We start from the raw sequence: 13,895 nt of genomic DNA, 5'->3' as shown, positions 1-13,895 counted from the left end.
AGGGAAGGGCCCTGCAGCCTGGCCCACCACTACTGCAGGGCACTCCAGGAGAGGACGCATGGAAGGTCAGGGTCCCTAACAGTTGAGGAGCTGGAGAGGAGGCCCAGGACTCTATCATGGATGCTGGATTCTGACGTGGAGTCACATCGACGTGTCCCATGTCGGTGACTAAGCATGACAGGAGGAAGGGCCTTGCGTGTGGTGGCTCCACCCCCCAGCACATCCTCCTGAGGCCCAAGTGCATGCTGGGCACTAAGCCTCCAGGGCTCAGGGCTGGGTGCTCAGGTTCCATCCATAGTGCAAATCCAGCACGTCCAATGACTCTGAGGCCCAACTCTTGCATGGAGGCTCCATCTCTGTCCTTACCGGCTGCAGCCTTGTTCAAGTCTGTGCACCTGCCACTTCACAAGCGTGGACAGCTCCCAGGGCACTGTGTGCCTGTCATAGAAGAGCGCCACTCTCTAGGCCCATCATATACATGCACACGCACATGTACACCACGAACACAGATCATAGATAGCACTAATCTCAGCACCCAGAGACACAAAGTGCAGCTGTGTGCACACCACAACCGAATCACCTGGACTAACCAAACCCTGTCAGAAACATCCAGCATACCCACTGTATACATGCAACACACACCATCGTCTCCACCTGTGTCTTGGCACACTATGCCACCTCCAAACATACATAGGCACACATACACACACACACATAGACACACACCACACATTTACATGTGCACCACAGACATGCATCCCATGGGCTCCCAGGCATCCAGCCCCATGGCCCAAGTCATGTCACATACCAAGACATGACACCCGCATGACCACATTACATACAAACATGTGTGTGCTTGGGCTCACATCATGCTCACTCCTCACAGTTAGCTCTAGGTTATGCAATTGCTTTTTGCTTCTTGGTGTGTGTGTGTGTGTGTGTGTGTGTGTGTGTGTGTGTGTGTGTGTGTGTGTGTGTAGCATAAAACCAAGGCCTTGAGCACTAGGCTTTTTCTACTCAAAGCTGGTGCTCTACCAGTTCAACCATGTCTCCACTTCTAGCTTTGGTTAATTAAATGGTAGTCTCACAGATATATTTTTTTTTTGCCAGTCCTGGGCTTGAGCTCAGGGCCTGAGCACTGTTCTTGGACTTTCTCAAGGCTAGAGCTCTACCACTTGAGCCTCAGCACCACTTCCGGCTTTTTTCTATGTATGTGGTACCGAGGAATCGAACCCAGGTCTTTGTGCATGCTAGGCAAGAACTCTACCTCTAGGCCAAACTTCAGGCCCCCTCACAGACTTTTATTGACCCAGCTGACTTGGAACCACAACCCTCAGATCTCCTCCTCCTAAATAGCTAGGATTGTAAGCAGGAGCCACTAGTGCTTGGCCAAGTGCTCCTCCTTCTTAAAGAGATGAGGGAGTATTGAGGAGCTGGTGCCTGTCAGAGAGTAACCTCCTGCGACAATCTGCTCTCATCGATGTGCTCAGACCAGAACACGCATCGGCCAGACATTGAGTATGGAGTACAGAGCAGAAAGTAATTTGGGGACATTAAATTGGATTTCTAAGAAATAAGAACAGATCTTTTGGAGCCTGTTTTGGGGTGCATGGTCCCCTCACCCAGGAGGATGAAGAACAATAATTACAGTTATGTGCTGCTGCCTAGCAAGACCAGAAGGAAAAAGGACAGTAGCTAGAACTAGAGGCAGAACAGAACTGTTTCCTGTAGTATATCATTCCGCCTCTCTCTCTCTCTCTCTCTCTGTCAATTCTTTGGATGCTCTGTGAGGTCAGTCCTGCTGATATTGCGGAGGCTCAAAGACCTAGCCCATTTCCCCCCACACCAAAGAAAAAAACTAGCAAAGGGGTGGAGGCCCCCCTGAGGCCCCCAGGAGTGTTTGTCTGCCTGCCTGGTTCCTCTGCCTCACTAGAATAACATTTCCTCAGCACTGATGGCCATAAAGCAGACCTGAAAACTTCAGTCACTCTGGGTCAGAGATAAGAACACAATGCATGAGCAGGTAGCTCTCTCAAAGGGTAAACCAAGTCTAATGTTTGTTGACAGCCATCCAACCTACAGTGTTGCTGAGTTGAAGCCACACATTCCCCTGGGAGTGTGGCGGGACTCTTTTCTACTGAGAGAGGAAAAAATAAAGAAAACATGACTCAAAAGAACTTCAATATTAACAAAGGGATGCATGACTCTAGAGCTCTTTGCCAGAAACACAGGGCAGCTTTGCCAAGACGATGACCATGATTTAGCAAAGACTAAAGTCTTTGCAAAGCCCCTTATTGCTTCTGACAACTGAGTCCCAGAACCCAGCAATTCTACTCTTCAAGCAAAACACTCACCAATGGAGCCGGGAGGAAAGAGGAGACTGTGGGTATCACCCACTGTTTGCTTCTCCCCTGAATTAGTTTGTTCTGGCCAGCATCTCTGATATTGTGGGCACGTAGGAAGCAATGCCTTCTGGAAAGGAACTCCCTAAAGTTCGAGCCAGGAAGCTCTGGTGTGAAATCCTTCAGCCTGGCATGTGCACAGATCCTTTGACTTGACCATAGTTTTGCTGTGGTTAACATACGTACAGATCTAGCTGTTCGGCGACTCACAAATAACCTCAGAGATACCGGCATGAAAGGGAGAAGGCCTAGGAGATCAGGAACGAGCAAAACAGTTTCTTTTCCAAGGGAATGGATTCTAAACGCTACAGGAGGATTGGCTCCATCCCATTTTCGGGGAAACCCCAGGAAGACGTACAAGCAGGCTCATAGACTTTTGGAAAGAATGCGGTGGTCTCTAGGAGACAACACAAGTTCTCTGAGAGAAAGTCATTCCATGCTAACCTCATTTCCTGTTTTGACGAGCCTCGCCAGCACAGTCGATTAGGGGAATGCCCCAGAAAGTATGTCTTGCTTTCAGTAAAGCATTTGAAAATCTCTCATCACATACTATTTACGTAAGGTACAAAGCTGGGCCCACGATAGTATGACCAGGATACAAAATGAACAGGAACAGCTAGCCCCACCGAGGGTCAATTTATGGCACCATGTCAATCTCAAGACCTCTGCAGCCACCTCAACCACCACCATGGGTGGCTTTACTAGTCAGGCCACCCCGAGATTCACTCTCTATCCAGTCTGTGCGGGTCTCTGTCCACTGGCAAGTGTGATTGAAATGACTCTGAGTGAAAGAGCCTCCTTCCAGCTTCACCCACGACACTGTTAGCCTGTGGACAGACGTACAGATGGACTCTGGAAAGACTCAGATACCATTCTCATTCAGAGCCACTGGGCTCTGTCCTGTGTTCTGTTCCACCTAAGCCTTTAAAAGAAACGTGCAAGTAGACACTAGAGGCCTGTTTACCAAATTTGCCAATCACCCAAAACTCCAAGGAAGAAAGATCCTCAAAGAACCAAGTCTTAAAGGTTAGAAAGATGGAAAGATCAACCAGGCATGAATGCTTCTAAGCACACCCACCATGAAGAAGCCCTCGAGTGTGGCCAGGAATGTGAAAATCAAGGCTTTTTTTCCCCCTTTTTCATTCTTTCTGTAATATGGAGCTCTTTCTCGGCATGTTTGGTTGGCATGAAAAGTCCCTCCCCACCTTCTCCCAGGCCCTTTTGTAAAAACAAAATAGGTTCAAAATGGTAAAGTGCCCCGAAAAAGGGAAAGCTCTGAAATTCAAAGTAGTATTATTCTTTGTCGTCAGGTGCTTTCCCTCCAACAAGAAAAGAAAATCTGACAGTCTCTGAATGATCGCAGAGAATGATTCAGCGTTGGCTTCTTCTTCATCTCTAACCCCAAACGGGTTGAGTAGAGCAGTCACCTCCCTCAACCCATTTCAGCAGCCCTAACTCTTCTGTAAGCTGGGACTTTTGCTTTCCTCAAAGTTCTTCTTGCCCCTGTCTGGGGTCCTTAGGTCACAGTAGTCACAGAAGTTCCAGATCTGAGATTCCAAAGAAGACCTAAGCCACCAGAATGAGTACCAAAGGGTACTGGTCTGGATTTTGAACTTGAACAGATAATTTTCATCCTTTTAGTCCCTACAGTGCAATGCAGTGCTTAGAAACTTGTTTCCTTTACTGCCACATGTGTCATGGCTCAACATGTAGATGGAAAATGCAGTGCAGGGCCAGGACAGGTCAAGTATTTATTTTACACTGGCTGATGCGTGTGTGTGCATGCACACACGCACACACACACACACACACACACACACACACACCTTTCTCTTCTCTATTTCTCCCATGATTTCCCTCAGCAGTTAAGAACTCCTGGCCCCCCAGGCACTGTGAGCCCACAAAAAATGTCAGTGAGATTGTCTTTTCATGATACATGTGTTCTTTTCTGAGCTGTTCTGTATGGTAGCTATAACCCACCTGATGATATTGAAATTCAAATTTACATGAATTAAAAGTTCCAATCCTTGGTTGCATGAGCCAAATTTTAAGTGTTGCGTGGACCCTTTCTGGCTGATGTCTGCCACATTTGACGGTGGACTTCCAGGCCGATGGTGAGCTCTGAATTACAATTTTCTTAGAGAGTTTTTTTTTAGTGTAATGTAAAGAGGGGTTACAGTTATATTCACCAGGTAGTAGGTGCATTACTTCTCACACATTGATACCCCTTGTCATGTTTTTGTCCCCATTTCCCTCCCCCTACTCCCTAAGTTTATTTTTTTTATAGTGATGTCTTCCTCTTCCCTTTCTCTGCCCCTAAATTCTGGTGTGATCACTCCAATGGAGACATCATACATTGTTTGTATAACTTATGAGTAATTCTAATGTCTGGTCAGCATCGAAACTATTATCATAACCATCTAGATTTGTGTGGTCCATTCTCTCTTGTTTTTACTCCCGATGTCAGTTGATTGTTCTGTGAATACTTACATGGTTATTTCTGCTTCTCCCAAAGCCAGTGATGTTCATCTTTTTGAGGTTACAAATGGCCCTAGGAGGTAAAACAGGGCTGGGGAGATAATGTGGTTGTGCCCAGAAAAGCAGGAGAGTTCCCCGTAAGAGTTCATCACACTAAGGAAGCGCTATGTTTAGAGCCTTAGAGCCGCCTGCAGAGAAGAGCTGAAAGCCTATGCCTGGCCACTCCCACTCTTCCATCCCTGCTACCCCTTCCTCTGCTGGAACCCAAATAGAGTTAACAGAAGGGAAAGAAGAGTCTCTGGGTAGGATGGAATCCTGGAACTCACTCAGCTGGCCTTCCTAATGTTCTGTGGAGGAAATGAGCACCTAGAGACACTCCATGAAGGACACTTCCCGCCACAATCCAAAAGTCCCCCTCCCCCTCATCATGAGGCTTGAACTCAAGGTGCTGAGTTCATCTCAAAGCCAGTACTCTACCACTTTGAGCTACAGACTGACCTGCCAGGGCTGGCTTCATATCTCAATTCAGATCTTAGCTTCCTGAATGGCTAGGATTACAGACATGAGCCACTGAGCCTGGCCAAAAGCTTTTAATAGTATAAGCAAATAAAAACTTTGACTTGAGAACAGAGGTGAGCAAGGCCAAGGTTGGTTTTAGTGAACACCTGGCTATCCAGACAACAGAGGGTTCATGCTCTACCTTTTCTGCTGAGAAGTGTCCTACACAGAAAGGGCTATCAGATAAAGAGAAGGGTTAACTCAGGACACAGTGTTCAGGGAAATATCTCAAGTGAAGAACTTTTGGGCTGAGATCTGGGATGGTCCTACAGTACCTGTGTGCTATTCAGTGGGGCCTGACGGTGATGATCATGGTCTATTCATAACCTGTTTCTGAGAGGCATAAAACAGTACACCTGGTCATTTAAAATTAACCTTGAATATGTGCTAAGCTCAACAAGCAAAGCCTGAATAAAAGTATTGGGAGGACACTCTTTGGCCAGGATCCTGGTGGAGGATGAGAGTGGAACTCTGCAGAAGGAATGCCACTTCCAAGGCTACTTACTCATTCAGGTGCCAATTCCAGGGTCTCAGGTCTAAAGAGTGAATCTGGGGAATCTGTGCATTGAAATGGAATGTCTGTGATAAGGAGCATAGTTCTAGATACTCTGTGAAGGAAGGACACTCAGAAACAAGCTAGCAGTACTGGAAAGGTGAAGCAGGGTTGATGTGATTTGCTGCCTTGTCTTCAGAACTTGGCACATAGTAAGACCCAAGGAAATCTTTACGGGATGAGTAAGTGCAGGAATGACAGAGGATGGGAGCAGCGAAAACCAAAGTCTCCCACTGAAGCTCAAGGTTGGAGGTGATCTTGGAGCTGATTGTAGTTACACACAATTGTGGTGGGTGTAGAAAGAGGCATGCATGTGGATCCTAATGTTCTCAAACATCAATTACTGACTCAGTAGAGAGATAGATCTCAGGGAAATCCAAGAAGTCCTACAAACTTGGCTGAGCAATACACACTTGAGGTTCAACATTCCTTGAAGGTTGTCTGCTGATGGTTGTGCATTATAACTGGTGCTGTTACGGTGCTACTGTAGCTTTGAACAATTGAATCACAAATGTAGTTTGGTACTTAAAGATAGATAAGAAGCAAAAAAAGTCAGACTCCTTTAGTCTTGCTTTTTAATGAAGGAAAAGGGATTTGGGATACAAAAGACTGATGGGCTAATGGAGAAGCACCTGGGGAAATTCGTGGCAAAATGGTACAAACACATCACCAGGAAACAGAGTGAGGAAAACCTTTCAGCTGCTTTCTGGGGGAGTAGCCAGCAGTAGGTAGAGACACTGGAGGGCGGGGGTGAGGGGCTGTTGAGTCCCGATTTTTCTGTGTCTGTGTCATTTTCGATCAAGTCATAGAGCTTTCTGTTTCACCTCCCAGTTATTCTGAAACAAAAACATGCATGAAAAACATAGGTCATAACCAACCGCATTGAGACAGTCACTAGCTCATGGAAACTGAAAAGGGAAAGACAGCAGCACTGCCGCTGTAAGCTGGGAATCAACTTGATCAGCATCTACTCAACAATGTCACAACAGAAATCGCAGGTGGTGATCGGAAGCTATGGCATCCATTTAAAAATAACTCACAAGAGACCAAAAAGGTAAATACTTCAAGAAGCCTACTGTTTTCAGTGGGGCCATCTGTGTATATGGTAAAAATCTGAGGCCAATTCTGACTTCTCCACCAAGATCCGACGCTTGCTGAGCCCTGAGGATTATCCCTTTATGCATTTTTGTTGAGTCCGCTGGATTTTAAGACACAGAAATTAGCAAATGCTGGGAGGTGGCTCACACCTGTAATCCTAGCTACGCAGGAGGCTGAGATCTGAGAATCATGGTTCGTAGCTAGCCTGGGCAGGAAAGTCCATGAAATTCTTGTCTCCAACTAGCCACCAGTAAACTAAAATTAACACTGTGGCTCAAAATGGTGGAACACTATCCTTGAAGGAAAAATCAGGGACAGAGCCCAGGCTAAGAGTTCAAGCCCTACAACAGACAGAAAAAAGAAAAACAAATTACAACTCAGACATTCATCAAGTTGATGTCCTGAGCCTCCATCTCCAAGAACTCTGTATACATTGATAAAAAGTCACCGTGGGAACCAGACACCAGTGGCTCATGTCGAGAATCCTAGCACCCCCTAAGACTGAGATCTGGAGGATTAAGGTTAGAAGCCAGAAAAGCCTAAGAGAATCCATCTCTAAAGTCTCTAGCCAAAAGTAACTTTGCTACTCACACACACTCAGGGTAAGGTAGGTTTCCCAGGAGAGGACTAAGAGGGCCATATGTCCTAGGGGAAGGTCAGGTGTAGATATGGCTCAAGTGGGAGAGCACAAAAATTTCAATTCAAATCCCAGTGATATAGCAATTTAAAAAATCATCATAGAGTTTCAAACCAATGAATTCCAATGGACACTCTTTTTCTTACCTCAGGACATAAGTCTCCCACGAAAACTGCATCCAGGAAACATCATCCAATAACCACTAACTCATTTAATCACGCCCCCATGAAAAACAAGGAAAGATGAGAAGCAGAGTCCCTAAACATGCAAAGGCCAGGGGACAGCACACTGACAAAAGTTCCAGAAAGATAGTAGTAGGTCTAGAAATAATTGGGTTGCTGATTGCTTTCAATGTGGTAGGATAATATGTGGTCGCCCTCCCCAAAGGCATCTTGTGTGTAGATCATTCTCAGCAATCCCAAACAAGTGAAAGGAGGTTTCTGAAGACAGACAGATAGAGAGATGGCAGAGCAGATTCAGAAGTACACATAGTGTCATGTCCCCAAAGTGCACTGGCAGCAATAGATTTAACTTTGCTACTCACACACACTCAGGGTAAGGTAGGTTTCCCAGAAGAGGACTAAGAGGGCCATATTTCCTAGGGGAAGGTCAGGTGCACTGTTTTCAGCCATGTTCTCGGAGCTGCGTTCTTGGTGGCTGGGAAGGGATCCATCTCATAAAGCTTCCTTGTATCCCTGCTGTCCTCTTGCCATGCAGTGGCCCCAAATGCTGCCCCTGGGTTCACCCTGAGCACGGAAAGGACCCTGCCCCGCCCTATGGCCTTTAGTTGATTAGTACAAATTTTCTGCAAAATGGAAGGGAGAATATGTGATCTTGGAAAAACGCCATCCTTCCCCTAGAGTTTTTTGTTGTTGTTGTTGTTGTTGTTTCACAATGCATAGCAGCACACAAAGATGTGGAAAGGTAGGAAATACAGAAAGCTGCTCTGGTTTGCTTATTGAGTGCTTCCCAACATACACGGGACACAACCCTGCCCTTTACCAACTTCTGCTGCATGGAATTAGGAAACACTGCGAAGAGCAGATGGCCCAGATGTGAGGTCTTAGCAACTCACTCCTCCTACAGACTCACCACAGAGCTGCAAAACTCTTCATAGCCCTCTTCTCAGGACATGTGGCCATTGTCACAATATGTACTGATGTTGCTGTCATTTTTTTTTTAAGAAAAACAACTATTGTTTCTTCCTTAAGTCTTGAAGATGACTTCGTTGAGTCACACAAACTTCTGCAGCCTTTACTTTTTCTACAAGGTCCCATTTGCCTCTAAATGAGAAAGTGAGCTTTCTAAGAGTTGGGGAGCTGGGTTTTTGATACCTACATGTTTCTGGGGAGCATTGCCCTAATGAATCTGTTGGGAAAACCTGCTTCCTGTTATGTGTCTTATGAGCTAGCATTTTCTAGTGTGGCTCACAGTCCAGCGTCTGGGCTCAGGATTTCATACAGAGTGCCTTCCTGGGTGGGCAAAGAGAAACAGGAACTAAGCAATGCACCAGTGACTGACATGGGTGGAAGGGGAAGCTGGGTTTCTTTAGTTTCACCATTGAGACAGAGGTGGCTACCGGCATGTCCCCCCCAAATCTCACTACTGAGTGGGATGAGGGATAAGACACAGCAGCCCAGCTAACGACGGTACTGCACCTGCGACTGTGGACTTGGACCAAAATCACAGAGCAGGAGGTGGCAGAGCCTTAAAAGATGGCCTGTTCAACAACTCATTAGCAGACCAGGAAAAGAGGCACACAGGTGGAAATGGGCAACCTTCCCAGATTCATGACTAAGGAAGAGACACAGCTAGAACCAGGGCCAGGGTTTTCCTTACCTACTCCCTGTAAGCTCATGGCCACAGCTAGGAAGTTTCTGAATTCTAGTTCCCCACGGTGAGGCCTGCACTAGCTTTTCTGGAAGCTTTGGCAAGATGAATCAAATGCCTGGGGACCCCATGCTACCTTGATAAGGGGTATGTAGTTTATCATGGAGGAAACCCAGGTTAGCCCATCTAGGACTGACTCCTGATACAAGAGTAACCTACCAATACACCAGTAAACACCAGTGCCTCCAGTGTGGGACAGACCCAAGGGCAGACTTCTGGTCATGTGTAGTGCTATTTTTATTCCTAATTTAGGTGAACTATGATGGTTCTAGGCAGAGACCACCATTTAGGTCTCCCTATTGTGGGTAGAAATCTTGACCTCTCTCCCTCTCCACCCCCATCTCCAATCTGTTGAATGGGTTCACAAACACCACACTGAATTCAAGCACTCATCAAGGGCCAGAATTGTAGCATGGGCAATCACTCTTCCAGAAGCCCTGGAACCAAACTTCCCATGGCACAGTCTTTCTGTTACTGACAGCAGTAAGAGGAAAGGCTCTGGGCACAGAAAACTAAAAAAGGAAGAGGCATGGTAGCTCAGATACCCACCCTGAACCATACCCCAGACTAGGGGATGGCCTTCCACCAGGGAGGCCATTTTGCCCCTTGAGCACATCTACCCAAACTTCCACTTCCTGGAAGATTGTAAAAAGCCAGTGGGGAGGTAGGGAATGGCGAGCAAAAGCAACACACTTCCACAGCTTGCAACATCCAGGGCACTTCCCGTCCCTCACTGCTGAGACAGAGCCCCTGCCACTCATGAATAAAAGACACACAAGCTTGCCTTGCTCCCGACAGCACTCAGATCTCTATCAGCCCACAGGTGTTGCTCCTATGGCTCCCACTGGTGGTGGACATTTTGAGTGGTGGCAGTTTCTGTGGAGAAGCAGCCTCTTAAATGGTATCACGGGGTGCTGTTCCCAGGAGTACATCGCTCTTATTTCTCTGCAAATGTATATGGTTTCTCCTAGGTTCACTTTAAGACGAATGATTTTTTTTTTTTGGTCAGTCAGAGAGCTTGAACTCTGGGCCTGGCTAGTGCTCCTGTGTTCCCTCCACCGGTGTCTCTGAGCAGACTTGGAGCTCTTGGAGAGAGTTTCTGTCCAGGGCTCAGAACAACGTCACTCACTGTACGTTGTTCACAAAGAATTAATGGCCTTATTCCAGGGCTCAAAGCCACTGGGAACACAACATGAGTTGGTTTCAAGGCTGTCCCCAACACACCTTGCTCCACTGATTAAGTATGTCCTATTTGTCAAATCATGTTCCCTATGTGTGCCCACTCTCAATACAGCGTGCCACCAGCTCTCTCTGCTGGTCTCTGTAGGGACCATCGCTCTCAGGTACCCAGGGAGCTTGGCAGCTTTCAGCCCAGAAAGCTGATCATCTGCTCTGCTCATCAAAACTCCAGGATGCCCCGGAGTTCCAGAGCTCACAGATGAAGACCTTGTAGCTTCCTCAGATTATACTAAACAGAACTGTCTAAGGGTCAGCTAGACAGGGCCAGGCCTCACTCAGTTATTTCTAAGTCCAGCCCTGCCAAACCCCTATCTTTGGCTACTTTCCCAATCTATTAAATAAAACCACTTTCCACAAGTAAAACCTGGCCAGGTGCCAGTGTCTCACGCCTATCATCCTAGATACTTCTGAAGTTCAGAGCCAGCCTAGGCAAACAACTCCAAGAGACATTGATTTCCAAATAACCAGGAAAACAATAATAAGAACAGAAGCAAAAGTATGGCTCAAGTGGTAGAGTGCCAGCTGAAAGCACAAAAGTTGAGAGCATGAGACCCAGTACCAGCAAAAAAAGGAAGAAAAAAAAGTCACTAAACTTCATACACATTTTAGCACATTTACAGGCTGGCTAACCTTGTAAAAGTCCAAAATTACAGATAACCTTGCTGGATTGACCTCTAAGCGTGTTAGGACACTTGCAAAGGGAGTTAACTCAATCATCCATGCCTTAGGCAGTCTTTTCAACTTGTGTCTCTGGATCAACTCCATTCTATCACCTGAACATATATTACAAGTATGAATTCTCAGGCTTCCCCCTGGGTCTTCTAATTTGAGAATGCCTGGGTGGAACTAGAGCACTGAGTTTTCCTAGCCCTCAAGTGATTCTCAAGCACCAGCTTCTGCTTCTGGTGGGCAGCTTGGACATAAGGCTTTGGGCCTGGACCCTATGGATCAGGCACTGATTGTAGTTGACCATCCACTGATGCTTGTAGTCTAGACAGCTGTACCCAACCACTTACAGGATGGTCCTCCCCTCAGATCTTCTCAAGCAGCTCAGAAGTCATCAGGAGTGCAGATAACATCTTAGAATGACTTTAGGGGGAAACATTGGCATGATTCATTCCCTTCCTCTTCTTTTGGGGATGTACCTCATCCGAACAGCGTGGGGCTGAGGACTGTGGGTACTAAAGCTGTGCCAACGATGTCTCCCAGATCAAACCAGCCAAGCTTCACACATGCCTCCCCGCTTCCTTTCCTCAGCCCACACAGATCAAGAAGACCTGAGCCCCATTTCTTTCAAACAAGAGCACAGAAATACTTGCACCAGCTCCAAACTCCTTACTGCCACCCTAGGGAGGAGAAGGTGAGTACATTTTGTACCCATCTTCCAGTTTTGTTCACACAGGTGTCTAGACAGTAAAGTAGAGGCACCAGAAAAAAAAAAAAAGAATAAATCTATCACAACAGACAGGTAAGAAGCAACTAGGCCTGAAAAAAAAAAAGTTTGTTTACCATTTCACCAACTAACCTCATACAGGAAGTATGAGAGAAAGAAGAAAGAAGAAGAGGAAGGAGGAAAAATTACCAGGCTACAGAGCTGGAAATGCCTATGTTTGGTATTCATAAAATAAAATATGTGTTTCTCAGTTTGCACTTTCACCCCTGTGGAGCTGGTAAGGAAAAGCCTGCGGACTTACAAAGCCAAGAGTGACTGTAAATGAATGCGCAGTGCCCCATTCAAAACCCCTCCCGGCAGGTGTGACCACTCCAGACAGATCTGGGTGGGGTGGGGGGGGGTAGGAAGAGAGGAGCAGTTTCCATGTGGGGGACAAATGGAAACTGCCACCCCAGACCATCCCACTTCCCGCCTCTGCTGGTCTAGCTTCTGCTCTCTCGTGTGGCTCAAGTGAAGAACCAAAAGCTGGAGGAGTCTGGTCCCCTTCCTCCCACAGCCTTGCAGAACTGCTAGGGAGATGCCACCAGGCCAGCCTCCCCTAGAAGCCCAAGTCTGTGCAAACCTGCACATAAACAAGCCCCTAACAGCCCCTCGCTGTGCTTTGAGACACACAGGAGTGAGGGCTGACTCCTGCCCTGACACTCAGCCATCTGCTCTCTGTAAAAAGCTGCCTAGATTGTTGTTGTTGGTTTTTTTATGATGAGGGGCTGGGGGTAGGAGGAGAGTACAACATGAAGTTAGAATGGAGACAAATCGTGACACCAAAGTACATTTCCCCTAAGACGAAACAGTGGAAGAATAGGAAGCAGAAATCCACTCTCTACATATTAACATTATATATACATATATAATTATACAAGCCCTATAAAATATGTACATTGAAGAGATATCAACTAAAAGATTTCAAGTCATTTCCATCACTGTCAAAGAAAGCAATTCATCAAGAAAGAAAAGAATAAAAAAGACACCTCTGTACACTAGAATCTCAAAATAGAACCAAAACCTGCAAATCATACTCAAGGGTCTATTGTGCACTCGTGTCTTAGCCTGCTGTTGAAAAGGTTAATAATTTTCCTACTGAAACTGAACGTGGGCTGTGAAAGAACATTAAAATGAAGAAAATTTCCCCGCGGCTGCTAATTTATTATCACCAAAGCCATCAAGTTTCAGTTTGAGTTATTTGTATTTATTTGTGAAAACAAAGATTAGATAAGTAGGAACATAAACTCATCCTAATCATTGTCCTTGAGTATTTCGTTTTGGGGATGAAAATATAATATAACAGAAAGAGAAAGAGAGAGAGGAGCTAAAATAACAGACCAGGGGAAGAAGGATGCCTTTAACTCATTCTGTTATTTACAAACAACTGTACTGTCTGATGTAAAATATTAACATTTGTTTTCAGTCTGTGGAGAGATGAGACAATATGCACTTCTGGTGGTTGGAGTTTTTGTCAATTAGCTATGCAGGTAGAGAAGTTGAAAAAAAAAAGGAGCAAACTGTAATTTTTGTTTCACACTTGCAAAAGTGTAATCATAGTCATTTAACTGGATGTGAAAGTCTTCGAATGGGTGAAAATAGAATTTA

At 46.0% G+C, this 13,895-nt stretch overlaps 1 long non-coding RNA gene across 1 annotated transcript in view; it reads right to left on the bottom strand.

The window, feature by feature from the left end:
• Positions 1–6,552: 6,552 nt before the first annotated feature.
• LOC150060254 (uncharacterized) overlaps positions 6,553–13,895 on the bottom strand; it is a 56,969-nt gene continuing 49,626 nt past the window's right edge. The window contains exon 2 of the long non-coding RNA XR_016536121.1: positions 6,553–6,827. This is a non-coding gene — a long non-coding RNA (uncharacterized LOC150060254). The remainder of the gene's footprint in view (positions 6,828–13,895) is intronic.

Source organism: Megascapheus bottae, chromosome 7 (genome assembly GCF_031878675.1).
Source record: "Megascapheus bottae isolate mThoBot1 chromosome 7, mThoBot2.hap1, whole genome shotgun sequence".
Lineage (NCBI taxonomy): Eukaryota > Metazoa > Chordata > Mammalia > Rodentia > Geomyidae > Megascapheus > Megascapheus bottae.
The sequence above is the reverse complement of the archived record's forward strand: the minus strand, read 5'-3'. Positions and strand labels throughout refer to the sequence as shown.